Here is a 14,280-nt window from a genome sequence, read left to right on the forward strand (position 1 = left end):
TTCTTAGCTCTGAAATGTACAAAAATAGAGATGAAGGAAAACAGTTGGACCATCTGCAAATCTGGCATGCTTGTTTTGGACTACTTTGAAGGGTTGGAATGTGTAGGTGTGTTAGGAAAGGGCCTGGGCAGGAAAAGCATCCATGTGCCAAAAGACTCCTATAAAAAGAGCCAATAAAATGTCTTAGTCATGCCCCATACCCAAATTCCCAAGATCCTAATTTTCTCCAAAAAAAATACCCATATCAAATATGCTCAAAAGATGAGAACAAAATAGCTGAAATCTCTTTGCTGATGAAGGATTTTTCTTTCTAAAGCAAAGTATAATCCAGAGGGAAAGGGCCAAGAGCTGGGTTGGTAACCAGAGGCTTGTTGTCGCTATGTCCCCTTCTCCCATGGGGCATTTCCCTGTGTTCCTGCAGAGAGGGGTCACATGAATGGCACCATTAGATGTGGCAGTTCCCCAAAAAGCTGCCCCATCATTCCCTAGCTAAAAAAATAACAAGCTTATTTCTTCCCTCGGGACTTCAGAGGGTGAAAACTTCAGTCCCAAGACTAAGTGCAGAGAAGCGTCTCTGTGTCTCTCTCTCCGGGATTTCAATGGAAACAGTCCCAAGGAGCCAGAATCCTCAGGGCTGTGAGCTGCCCTGGCCAAAGGCAGCCAGCTGGCTCACCCCACCACTGCTTAGCCAGAGCTCTCACCACAACCAGAGGAACTTCTTTGAGGAAGGATCACCCACCCCAGGTGATCCTGATGATAAAGGGCCAAGATCATTCATTCAATTCACTGGAATACAGACCTACCTGTCAATTCTAGAGGAATTTATAATGAAATGGGCTGTTTGAGGAGCCACAAACATTTTTCATTTTTCATCGTATCCTCAGTGACTGGCAACTAGCAAGTATTTATTAAGGGTGTGCTATGTGCCAGGCTTTGTGCCATAAGCTATGGATAAAAAAAAAAAGCAAAAATAGTCCCTGTCCTCAAGGAATTCCCATTCTATCGGGGAGATGCTATTTACATGAATAGGTATTTACAGGACACATAGAAAGATGATACAAGGTAGCCTTAGAGAAAAAGGCAATACCATCTGAAGAGACCAGAAGAAGCCTCTTGCAGAAAGAAATGCTTGAGCTGATTCCTGAAGGAAACCAGAAAAGGAAGACATTCTGCACATCTGAAGGCTTGGAGACGGGAGATGGAGAATTATTTGGGATGAGCAAGAAGAGGCCGCTAATAGCATATATGATGGTTAAAGAGGTAGGAAGGGTTCTTCAAATAAAGGATTTCAAAATGTCTGGCATGGAGTACACAATAAATGTTCCCTGACTGCCTAACTTTACATGTGGTCCTAGAGGCAAGAGGAAGCACAGGAATTCACTGAGTAAAAGGATGGCACAGTCAGATCTGTATATTAGGAAAATAACGTCAGCAACTGTGTAGAGAATGGATGGGAGTGGGGAAATTTTTGAGGCAGGGAGACCAATTAGGAGGCTATCAAAACAGTTCCAGGGGATGGGTCATGAGGTCCTGAACTAAGATGATGGCTTTATGAATGGAGAAAAGGGGGCATGTATGAGAGATATTGTACAAATGAAAAAAAGACTTGGCAGTTGATTGGATGTGGCAGTGAGTGAGAATGAGGAGTTGAGGATGAGTCTAAGGTTGAGAATCTGGGTTACTAAAAAAAATGTTGGTGGACAGCTAGGTGGCACAGTGCCAGTCCTGGAGTCAGGAAGACCTGAGTTCAAATCTAGATTCAGAGACTGACTTACTAGTTGCGTGACCCTGGGCAAATGACTTAATCCCATTTGCTTGATTTTCCCATGTGTAAAATAAGCTAGAGAAGGAATGGCAATCCACTCCAGTATCTTTGCCAAGAAAACCCCAAGTGGGGTTACAAAGAGTTGGACACAACTATAGACAAAACAATTGGGTAGTTTGGAAGCAAATAGAGTTTTAGGGAAAAGATAAGTTTTGTTTTGGACATTTCACGTTTAAGGTGACAATGGTAAATCTATTTCAAAGGCTCCAAGAGACAGCTGGTGATGCTAGAGCAGGAGTCAGGAGAGAGAAGAGGGTTCTATATGTAGATCTGAGAATCACCTGCATAGAGATAATTAACCCCCTGGGAATTAATGAGATCACCTAGTGAAAGAGTACAAAGAAGAGGCTCAGTTCAGATACTTGGTATATAACTACAGTTAGAGGGAGTGATATGAAAGAGAAGAAGCAATCTGGACTTTGAAGGACTGGGCAAACAGATTGGAGAAGAAGCAAGCAAAAACAATGTCCCCCAAACCCAACCCAGAATTAGTGGTGGCAATGATATATGGGGAGATTTAGCCTCAACCAGAGAAAACTCATAGTGGGGCAGGATAACCCTCTTCAAGGGACTTAAGAGCTGTCTTGTGGAAGGGTTAGACTTGGTCTCCTTGGTCCTAGAGGGCAGAACTGAGAGTGATGAATGGAAGTTGACAGGAGGATAATTTGGGCATGATTGAAAGAAAAATTTTCCAATAATGAGGGCATCCCCAAGAGAGAATGGGTTTCCAGGGTAGGTAGTGAAGTACCCTTCACTGGAGAGATCTGAGAGAAGGCTGAATAGCCACATGGGAAAATTATAGAGGGGAGTCTTGTTCAGATATGTCTCATTTTTTTATTCCTTCCAATGCGAGCCAATGAATCCATGTGTCCCAGCTACCTTATATAAACATTTGTCCCTGTAGTCATTGTCCTGTCAGCCTTAGGGAAATTGTTTGGTTTTTCTATATAAGGACAGGGGCTGAGTCTATAATTTCACCAGTACTGGGAACTCCCACATGAGGAAATACCTTTCTATCAATGCAGCTGGCAATCTTAGGAAGTAGCCTAGAGGTTTGAAGAATGACTTGTGCATGTCCACTTTGAGAGAAAGAACTGATAAATAGAAATAAACAAGACATAGTAATATATATATATATACATATATATATATACACTTATTTTGGCAAATGCATTTTCTAATGCAGGGAGGAAAAGTAGAGAAGGAGATATCTGAGAATTTTAATGTAACCAATAACTTAATGAATTAGTTTTTTTTAAAGAAAGGAAGGAAGGAAGGAAAGACAGAAGGAAGGATGGAAGGAAGGAAAGAAGGAAGGAAGGAAGGAAGGAAGGAAGGAAGGAAGGAAGGAAGGAAGGAAGGAAGGAAGGAAGGAAGGAAGGAAGGAAGGAAGGAAGGAAGGAAGGAAGGAAGGAAGGAAGGAAGGAAGGAAGGAGGAAGGATTTTTTTAGTTATTTTCAATGGATTCTTCTAAAAATGTAGACACTGCCTAATATCATCATTGAGTTGTTTAAAGTTATAGAAAATAAAAAAGAGAATCTGCACTGAATATTAAACTTTATTCCTAGAAAATGTGGGCACTCAAGTCACTTCCTATTAAAGCAAGAGCCAAATAATAATTATTTAATCTACTATTTCTTTAGTTATTTAAGGTTTTCAAAGCACAAAACAATTGGGGAGATTAAGCAGCACAAATTGTTAATAGCCCCATTTTGTGCAAGGTTCAGAGGGGTTCAAGCCTTTCTCCTGGTCACACAGTTCCTATCAGAACCAATAATGAAATCTAGTTCTTCTGATTCCAATTTTGTGAGGTTAACCACTGTGCCATGCTAATGGTCTCCTATCATGATGATTATATCATAGGAACAAAGGATCCTAAATGCAGAGGTCTAGAGAGAACCTCAGTAGAATCCAAACTTTTCATTTCATAAACGAGGAAACTGCCACCCAGGGAGTTAAATGACTTGCCCAGGGTCACACTTATATTACTCATCAGAGGGAGAATTGAACCACATGATCTCTGACTAGAGTCACTATTCTTTCCATTCTTCTCTAAATTGTTATTAAGACCTTAAGCTATAGAGCTGAAGAGTCCTTAATATAAAAGACCATCAGCTAATGGACTCATGACATTATGGATTGAGCACTGGACCTTCAAGGCCATCTAGTCCAGGCCCCTCATTTCACAGATGAAGAAACTGAGGAAAAGTCAGAGCTGTGAGGAAATAATTACCTTGCCCTCGTTTGTGAGAGGACAAGAAAGACATTTGAAATAAAGAGTAAAAGCAGAAAAATCCCTGTGATTTCCTAGAGATCATCTGATCTACATCATGCAGGTCTAGACCAAAACAAGAACAACTCATTTGAGGCTCCGAGACTTGCCCAAGATCACACCACTGGGCTGTGTCTGAACCCCAGTCTTCCTGACTCCAAGACCAGAGCTCCATTCACATCACCTGACTGCCCAATTCTTGACAAAAACCAGAGATCTCCTCACATGTTCTTGGCATCCTGTAGTCAAAGTTGTTTTTAGCATCTGCTGAACTCTCCTGTCCACTTTTCTTTTGCTGTTAGTCACACAAAGATTTATGTTGTCTTCCTCCCACCCCTCTGCAAAGGCTGTCTATTTAGTCAGGCATTTGCTTCCTTCCTCCTGATTACTTCCATTATTGGTGTCTGAGCCCAAACTAATTAGGCCAGCTTAGTTGCTAGACACCCCACTGACTTGAGGCTAAGGGCAGATTCTATGGCATCTGATCCAAGCTACAAAATAATGATTTGACATTTGGGGAAACTGAGAGGCTGAGTTTTGCCCATTGTCATATTGCTGGCATGATAGGAGGGGAAACGAGAGAAGGAATCCTATCAGTATTTCTGCACCAAGTTCAGCAGTACCTCACAAGGCCTTTCTAGGTCTTCTCCAGCTACTAATTAAATCTGCCAGGTTGAGAGCAAGGTCCTACCTAGATGAACTGGGACCTAGATTGGGAAGCACAATCAGCATGGTGTCTTTTAGGCTCTAATGACGTGAATGGATAAATGTGTTAGTTGTACCTGGTTAGGCTTTTCTCTACTCTTCCATTAACTAGGAGCTTACAAGACAAAAATCCTTCAACTCATTCATCCAGCTAAAACTCAAGGATCTATCAAGGTGGTTAATTGTATGTTGAAGAAGGTAGACAGAATGCAATGATCAATTTCTAAAGATCACAGAACCTCTTGGGACATCTGGTCCAACCTGTAGGTGAGGCAAATTCTCCTGGACAATAAAATCCCAGGGACCTGGTCATCCACCCTTGGCTTGTGAGGAATAAACTACCACTCCCCAAAACAGCCCATTCTCCTTTGTTTAAAAAGGGGGAGAAGGTACAAGAAATCTTTTGTTTCTATGTCACAGTCATTTTTTAAAACATTTGCCTTGGGGCTGCTAAGTGACTCAGTGGATTGAGAGCCAAACCTAGAGCCTAGAGGTCTTGTGTTCAAATTTGACCTCAGCTCAGCTACTTCTTTAGTTGTGTGACCCTGGGCAAGTCACTTGACCTCTATTGCTAGGCCTTGCCACTCTTCTGTCTTGGAACCAATTCTCATTATTGATTCTAAGATGGAAGGAAAGGTATTTTTTAAAGACCTTTATCTTCCATCTTAGTAGCAATTCTAAGATTAAGGTGAAATAACTTGCCCAAGGTCACACAGCTAGGAAGTGTCTGAGATCAAATTTAAACCCAGGACCTGCTGACTCCAAGCCTGGCACTCTATCCACTGTGCTACCTAGCTGTGCCGCCACAGTCATTTCTAGACATTATTCCACCACCACCATCATTAAAGGAGTCCTCTCTTTAGTCAAACAGGCACTTATTACCGAATATATAATTAGGTTCTAGAGACAAAAAAAAAAAAAAACAGAGATAGTCCCTGAGCTCAAGGAAATTCTATTTTAGCAGAATTCACCAAGGGGTCTTTGGATAGATTTCAGAGGTTTCGTGAACTTGGATGGAAAGACAAAATATGCGTCTCCATTTTCACTGCCCTCTAACTGAATGTAGTGTTTCCCTCCATTATGAGGGTAGATATCAAAGAATATTCTGAGAATGCTCCATGGACTTCTCCAGACTGCCAAAGTGTATAGAAAAGGGGTGAAGAGGGGGCAGCTGGGTAGCTCAGTGGATTGAGAACCAGTCCTAGAGATGGGAGGTCCTAGGTTCAAATCCGGCCCCAGCCACTTCCTAGCTGTGTGACCCTGGGCAAGTCACTTGACCCCCATTGCCTAGCCCTTACCACTCTTCTGCCTTGGAGCCAATACACAGTATTGACTCCAAGACAGAAGGTAAGGGTTTAAAAAAAAAAAGAAAAGGGGTGAAGAACTCCTGGCAAAGAAAAGAGGGATGCAAAACCAATCAGCACCTTGTAGGATGATTGCTAGAAAATGGAACTGGAGTCAGAGGGTCTACAACAAATCCTGTGTCTGAGATTTACTACCTGTGGGGCCTGGGCAAACCATCTAACTTCCCTGGACTCATCTGGAAAGTGAAACAGATGAGATGGCCATCGAGGCCCCTTCCACATTGACTAGATGTGCAATCTTTCGGCCATGTCTAGTCCAGTTCTACTTGGTAGGAAACTCATCTTGACATGATTCCTCTTTACACCTCTCATTCACTACTCCTAGTTCTGCCTTTTGGGGATCAAGCAGAATACTTTGGAAATGAGGCCTCTAGGTTCAAAATCTGGCACTTCCCCGGTACCCATGGGACCTTGGGTAGTCATTGAACATCTCATCTGTTAAAAAAAAATAAAGAGTTGAGTCCAATGACTACTAAGATCCCTTCTAGGCTTGAATCCATGATTCATTGTTTTACATGGCAGCCCTTCAAATATGAGGGAAAGGAATAAGTAGGTATGAAACACCTACTATGTGCTGGGCATCCTGCTAAGCTTCACCCTCTTCCCCACAAGCATTCTCTTCTCTAAGTTCAACATCCCTGATTGAAGAATTGATCCTTCCGTGGCATGAGTTCGGGGTCCTTTTCCAGTCATTCTACCCTCTTCTAGATACTCCCCAGCATAATAATGTCCTTCCCAAAATGAAAGCCAGAGCAGAACCCAATGCTCCAATGGGGTCTGGTAAGGGTAGAGGCCAGGCCAATTTCTAGATGTGCCACAGCACTAATAGCCATGGCCTTCAGAGGGAAAACAATTTCAAGTGTACCTGGTGGCCAATTAACACTGCATTAGGTGATTTTTGGTGAGCAGCCAGTTGTCCCCCGTTGACCCCGAGTGTTGTTTCTTCTCCTTGGAACACAAATTGAGACAGATACCCAGGTTTTTTGCCCTGTCCATCAAGAGTTTATTTCCCAGATTTTTGTTGGTTTTGAAAAGGAGAGAAGGAGATTGGCCGATGGCAAGAGAGGGGAATCAGGGCTGTGTAACCTTAAATCCTAGAAGCATCAAATCTTCCCACAAAGATATACTCCCAAGAGGCAGCTGGGTGGTACAGTGGAGAGAGTGCCAGGCCTGGAATGGAGAAGACCTGAGTTCAAATCTGCCTTCACACACTTCCTAGCTGTGTGACCCTGGACAAATTGCTTCACCCTGTTTGCCTCAGTTTCTTCATTTGTAAAATGACCCAGAGAAGGAAATGGCAAATGGCTCCAGTATCTTTACTAGGAAAATTCCCAATGTGGTCAGCATGACTGGAAATGACTAACAATATCAGGCTGAACTTCCCTAATCCACATCAAAGCACAAATAGTCCAAAAAGATCCATCCCTTGACCTCAGAGATCTTCTCTCTGGACCTACCCTGAAGCATCATTTATTTATCAAAGGATTTTCTTAATAATAATAATTTTTCTGTGTGACCCTGGGCAAGTCACTTGACCCCCATTGCCTAGCCCTTACCACTCTTCTGCCTTGGAGCCAATACACAGTATTGACTGCAAGACAGAAGGTAAGGGTTTTAAAAATAATAATAATAATAATTTTTCTTTAATAATCTTAGAATAGGTTGAAAGCTAAAGGACAATTAGCTAAAGTTTGAAACAACCTTTGAGTTGGAAGCCAGCATTAGTCCAACCCGTCATTTTACAGATGAGGAAACTGAGGCCCAGAGACATTAAATAACTTGATCAAAATCCAATAGAGATTTATTAGGAGAGCCAAGATTAGAACCTAGGTCTCCTGACTGCCTGTCTGTCCAGTGTCCCTACTCTGCCATCTTTATTAGACTCTGAAAAACCAAAGCAAAGGTCTCTCTGTTCAAATCAATCTGACCTGCTTGTCTTTCCCTGAACATAACATTCCACATCCCACCCTGCACATCTGTATAGCCTACAGCCTCCCTCCCACCACACCCTCATATCTAGAATCCTGTATACTTCCAGAATCCTTTCTGGAATCCCTTTCAGAATCCCTCACTCCTTTGGAGGCTTAGCTCCAGGGCCTCCTCCTCCAAGAGCCTTTCCTGCCCTAGACTCCACCACCCAGTAGGTACCACTCTGCCAGATCCCACACAGCTGCATCTGATTTCTTTTGCATCTATCAGCTAGTATCTGTGTCCATGTAACTCCCTGCCCTTAGAATTCAGGTTCCTTGAGGGCAGGAAGTTCCCTTTTCTATCCCCAGCTCCAAGAGGGATTGTCACACACATAGCAGGTGCCTAATAAATGTCTATTGGCTTTAACTGAATCAATAGGGAATATCACAGCTGGAGAATAAAGGGAAGGTGGGAATCTGGAGATAGCAACTGAGCTAAATGCTGCCTATTGTTGTTTAAGCATGTCAGACCTTTTGTGACCCCTTTGGGGGGGGGGTCAGTTCTTGGCATAGATATTGAACTGTTTTGCCAATTCCTTCTCCAGCTCATTTTACAGAGGAGGAAATTGAGGCACAGTAAAGTGACTCATCCAGGGTCACACAGCTAGAAAGTACCTGAGGCTGCATTCAAACTCAGATTTTCCTGACTCCAGGCCGAGCACTGTATCTGGTAGATGACTTGGCTTCCTAAATATTGCATAAAGGCCAGGAAATGGATAGGGCAGGCTACACTCCTCACTGTTTCCTTAGGACTCGACATTCATCACAATTTCAGCTTTTGGTTCATGTTCCCTAGATTTTATCAGCCCTTGAAGGCTCAGCTGAGATTCTACCTCCTTCAAAAATACATCCCCAGGGGGCAGCTGGGTAGCTCAGTGGATTGAGAACCAGGCCTAGAGCGGAAGGTCCTAGGTTCAAATCTGGCCTCAGACACTTCCCAGGTGTGTGACCCTGGGCAAGTCACTTCACCCCCATTGCCTAGCCCTTACCACTCTTCTGCCTTGGAGCCAATATACAGTATTGACTCTAAGATGGAAGGTGAGGGTTTAAATATATATAGATATAGATAGATAGATATTCCTACCACTGTGGATTTACTTGGCACTTATTCAGAGCAGTAACTGGGATGGTGCGACCAGGGCTTCATCTTAGGGTGCTAAAATTCAGAGAGAGCACATAGTGCTAGCAGTTCTCCCTCTAAGCAAAAATCATTAAATTAGAAGTTGCCCAGCTCCCTCCCCTAAGCAGACACACCCCTGAGAGCTCCTCCTCGGCCTGGCCACACTCTGCTGTCTGTGGTGACCTCCAGCAGCAGCTTCACAGAATCTGGGACTACTCTGTTAACTCCTTCCTAGGCTGTGTTTGTGCCAAAGGCACTGGGTGCAAAAAGTACTAGTCCTGACAGTGCACCTTCTCCCAGCATTGAACACAGCATGTCTTTAGTGCTTCCTATTATATGAGACAAGGCAGGTTCAAGAAACAATGGAGTAGGACCAGCCTGGCCAAGCCTGGTGACACTCTGGACCAGGTTAGGCAAAGAAAGAGGAGTTTTCAGCTTTGGAAACTATTTAGGGGCTGCTAGGTGGCTCAGTGGATTCAGAGGCAGGAGGACCTGGGTTCAAATCTGGCCTCAGACATTTTCTAGCTGGGTGACCCTGGGCAAGTCACATAACCCCCATTGCCTAGCCCTTACTGTTCTTCTTCTTTAGAAACAATACGCAGTAAGGTGAGTTTTTTTTTTCTTTAAAAAAGGATGTCTGCAGACACTTCCCAGCTGTGTGACCTTGGACAAGTCACTTGACCCCCATTGCCTAGTCCTTACCACTCTTTTGCCTTGGAGCCAATACACAGTATTGACTCCAAGATGGAAGGTGAGGGCTTAAAAAAGAAAAAGAAAAAGATAAGAAAAAAGATGTCTGACAAAAGATAGATGAGTGTTTGGATCCCCAAAGTAGAGCTAGAAACAGGTCCTGGAGCTATGATGGCTTTGGCAGAGGGAACTCCCTGCACCTTCTCTTAGAGACTAGATTAGAGCCGGAGAGGAGAAGGGGCCCAAGGGGTGAACCAGCTCGCAGTCACAGGCTGGGCTTCAGTTCACATCTTTCTGCCTTCTTCCTCAAAGCAGCTCACGGCTTTCTGGCCCACAGAATTCCCGAGGCGAGACTGTGTCCCTCTCAGATTTGGGGTTTCCATATTCGGGGTTGCCCACAGGAAGGGTCTAAACAAACGTCCTTTGTACTGAATGGGACCGACTGCAGGTGCTGGACTTAATTCTCGGATTAGATTGCAGGTAGAGTTTCACTAGAAAACACTAATCCATTTCCTTTTCAAAAAGCAAACCTGGGGGGGGGGGGGGTCAGAAGGAGGTTAAGGTGACCAACAGCTAGAAGGTCAGTGTCAAAATCTGGACTGCAATCTTCCTGTTGCCAGGAACAGCTCTTTACCCACAATGCCACATGGCCTCCCAACTGATCCCAGAAGGTTATAAAGGTTAAGCCCTCATTTTCCCGTCTTGAATCAGGGAGGGTCACTGACGTTTGGACAATTTTTTTTTCAACCCTCATCTTCCGTCTTGGAGTCAATACTGTGTATTGGTTCTAAGGTAGAAGAGTGGTAAGGGCTAGGCAATGGGGGTCAAGTGACTTGCCCAGGGTCACACAGCTAGGAAGTGTCTGAGGCCAGATTTAAAGCAATTCTTTTTTTTTTTTTTAAAGCACAATTTGTCCATAGATGAAAGGGGGCGTGGAGAGGGGCTCCGACGAACAAATCATCTGTCATCGCTCACTGATTTCTGTTTTGATTTCAAAATCTCGAATTTGAGTTCGCTATTGAGCTTCAAGTAACTAATGGACGCTGGAACTAAATTCCCACAGACATCTCAAATTGCACAAGCCCCAAAGCGAACTCATCTTTTCCCGCTTTGTATCAAGGGCATCACGGATCTCCGAATCACCGGGCTCCAAACCTCGTACTGTGATCGCCACCGCCTCCCCTAGCCAACCAAGCCTTGTGCTTCCTGGCTTCACCGTACCTGCTGGTGCAGGGCCTGATCACCTCCCACGTGCTAGTGACAGTCCCTTTCGCCCGGTTGGGGATTGCTCCCCCCTCCACTCCGAGACCAAAAAGATTTTCCGGAAGCGCAGATGGGCTTCCCTCCCCACCAAACTCCCACTGGTTCCCTATTACCCCCAGGATGGAGTATAAAGCCTCTGCCATTCAAAGCCCTTCCTAACCTGCCTCCTCCCTCCCTTTCCAATCTTCTTCTACCTTTCGCACCCCTTAAACTCTACAGTACGCCAGCCTCCTGACTGTTCTTCCAACAGAGCATCGCCCAAGCAGCGGCATTGGCAATGACTGACTGTCCCCTGTGCCTGGAATGCTCTCCGTCCTCACGCGCACCTCTTGGCTTGCCAGATTTCCAGTAAAAAGGCTCAAGTCTCCCTCTTCTGCAGGCGGCCTTTCCCATCCCCACCCCTCCCCTCTGAAGTACCTCCCGTTTGCCCCGTGTGTGCCCCGTATGTTCCCCGATATTTGCCTGATGACAGGGACGGCGTTTGGGGGTTTCTTCGTATCCCCGGGGCTTAGCAGAGTGCCAGGCACATAGTAGGAGCTTAATGAATGCCTGTTAAATAATTAAAGCGCTCACGCCCGTTCGTTCCCCTGCCCGCATCTCCCAGCCACCGCCGGCCTCCTTTTACAGTTAGAAGTGATGCGGGAGAGGGGGCTGCCTCCATCCTCCATCCGTCACTTTGCACCCGAGACCTCGGCACTGACGTTGCCAGGAGTTCTTTCCGAGGAGTTTTTTGGAACCCCTTCAGGTACAAGAAGTCGCTCTTAGAACCTCATTCTATGGAGCCTTCTGGGCCAGAAGCCAGCGCTCCCCAACGCGAGCCTGACCTGGGCGGAATCCAAGCCGACTTCGCCGGAGTTCGCTGAGCCCTGCAGCCCGCCTGCTGACCGAGTTTCCATAGCGAAGCCCAAGCTCTCCAGCCAGCTCCTTCTCCCGCCAGGGCCCTGGCTGGACCAGGTGGTGCTGAACCTGGCTCCGAGGTGCTGACCGGCGGCCCCTCGCCGGCTCCGCTCCGCGGTGCGCCCTGGGCTGGGAGCTGTTGGCCCGGCCCCCCCGCCGAGCGCCCCAGGGGGCCCCTTTGCCTGGGAGGCGGGGGGCGGGCTCTCTCTCCCCACGGTGTCCCAGGACAGGCCACAACTTCCCAAACAGCTCCGCCAACGCCTGAACCCCAAGTGCTGGCGGGTAGCCCGCAGGGCTCAGCCCTGGAGCCCCATCTCACACTCCCGGGGAGACCTCGCTAGGAACCAGGCGCGCTGTCATGCTCCCCCTCTCCGCACCCCTTCCCGTCTCCTAGGGGCTAGCTGGGCACTGGCCCCCGGCTTTCCGGCGACCGGTGACAGCCTGAGCGACAGCTCGGCTCGCGGCAGGAAGGCCGGCTGGCCAGTGGCGGTGACCGTGACCGTGGCCGTGGGCGCGCAGTCCGCCCCGCCCCCCCCCCCCAGCTGCTTTCCGCTCCGGCCCTTTTACCTGGCTGCGCGCCGGGCGCGGGGGGCGCAGGGACGGCGGCGGCCGCGCGTCCTGTCCGGCCAGCCGCCCGCCGGCTCTCTGGCTCTCACACTGGTGGCCCCGCGGCCCAGGGCGCTGCTATTTATCGCCGCCGCCGCCGCCGCCTCTGCCGCCGCGGGGGGATTGGGCAATGACCCGGCTCAAGCCTTGCAGCTCTGGCCCCGCAGGGGAGCCGCCGCCCTCCAGTCGGGACGAACACAGCGGGTGCGGGCGACCACATGGAGCAGGAAGGCAGCCCCCTCCTCAGGCGGCCCTGGACCCGCCGCCTCCTTTTCTTCCTCCCCCCTCCTCCCCCTTTCCCCTCCCCCTCCCCCTGCCTCCGGGGACGCCACAGCTCCTCCCGGCCAAGTTCTTCACCCCCCACCCCACCCCCACCCCCCCGCGCTCCCTCTCCCTCCTTTGCGGGGCACCGTGGCCAGTCTGAACCGGTTGTAGCTGAGCAAGTGGCGGCGGTGGCGGCGGGGGAAGGAGGAGGAGGAAGAGGAAGAAGAGGAAGAGGAGGAGGAGGAGAAGGCGGCGGCTGGGCTGGCGATGGGGGCGCTAGTCGCTAGCTCCTCGCTAGTCTCCAGCTGGGCGCCGGGAACACACTGAGGGAGGCTGGCGGCGGAGTCTCCGGGGCCCCAGGCACGGCCGAAGAGGGAGCCAGCTCTCCCGGGCAACCCCGCCACCTCCGAGTGCAGCAGAACGGCCAAGACGTTGGCCGCAATGCCCCCGTCACTGGGTGGTCCAGGGCCAAAAGCTTAACTTGGGGAGCCTCGGTTTCCCATCTCTAAATCCTTGCAGCAGGGTTATTCTAAGGGAGGAGGACGCCTGTGGGTGTGACAGGGGGATGAACACTTTCACTTGGTTTTCCTTAAGGAAAAAAGCCGAGTTAGCGATGGCAAGGAGAGGGGTGGCGGCAGGAGAGCCAGCACCTCCCGATCCTAGAGAGCGACTTTCCGAACAAGTACGGTGTGACCCTGGTCAAATAGCAGCTCCTCCCGGCCCAGGCTACTCTCCGAGTCTGACAGCGACTGTGTGGGTGCCCTATGCATAGAGAAAGCTCCCTTTCTGCCAATCAAGTCCACAAGGATTGATGAAGTGCCTCCTAGGTGCCAGGCACTGAAGATACGAAGATAAGGCAAAAAGCCTTCCTTGCCCTCAAAAAGTTCCCTCTCTAATGGGGCTTGCAAATCCCCTATTCCAAAGAAAGCAGAAGTCTAGCCCCTCCAAAGCAGATATCAACCCAACTTAATCAGCTCATTATTCTTAAAATAAATAAATAAATAAACACAACCTTCCATCTTTGAAGGGTTAGGCAATGGAGGTGGGAAATGGGCAGTGGTTAAGTGACTTGCCCAGGGTCATATCGCTAGGAAGTGTCTGAGACTAGATTTGAACCCAGAACATCCCATCGCTAGGTCTGGCTTCCTCAATTCATTATTCTTTTATTTTATCTCGAAAAACACACTTCCATATTGGTCACTATTGTAAGAGCACACTCATGCAAAACCCAAACTCCAAAATAAAACCATAAATAATATACTGATGTGAAAGATAGTATGCTTTGATCTGCCTCCATCTGACTC

The 14,280-nt window shown here is 47.6% G+C and overlaps 1 protein-coding gene across 2 annotated transcripts in view; it reads right to left on the reverse strand.

Annotated features, from left to right (window-relative positions):
- SLC16A9 (solute carrier family 16 member 9) overlaps window positions 1–12,971 on the reverse strand; it is a 48,056-nt gene extending 35,085 nt beyond the window's left edge. The window contains exon 1 of one of the 2 annotated variants that reach the window (XM_056795774.1): window positions 12,674–12,971. The gene's annotated coding sequence lies outside the window, so the exon portion shown is untranslated. Of the gene's footprint in view, window positions 1–12,033; window positions 12,054–12,673 lie in introns of those variants that run through there. The other variant, XM_056795779.1, reaches the window with a different exon arrangement.
- Window positions 12,972–14,280: the final 1,309 nt, after the last annotated feature.

Source organism: Monodelphis domestica, chromosome 1 (genome assembly GCF_027887165.1).
Source record: "Monodelphis domestica isolate mMonDom1 chromosome 1, mMonDom1.pri, whole genome shotgun sequence".
Classification (NCBI taxonomy): Eukaryota; Metazoa; Chordata; class Mammalia; order Didelphimorphia; family Didelphidae; genus Monodelphis; species Monodelphis domestica.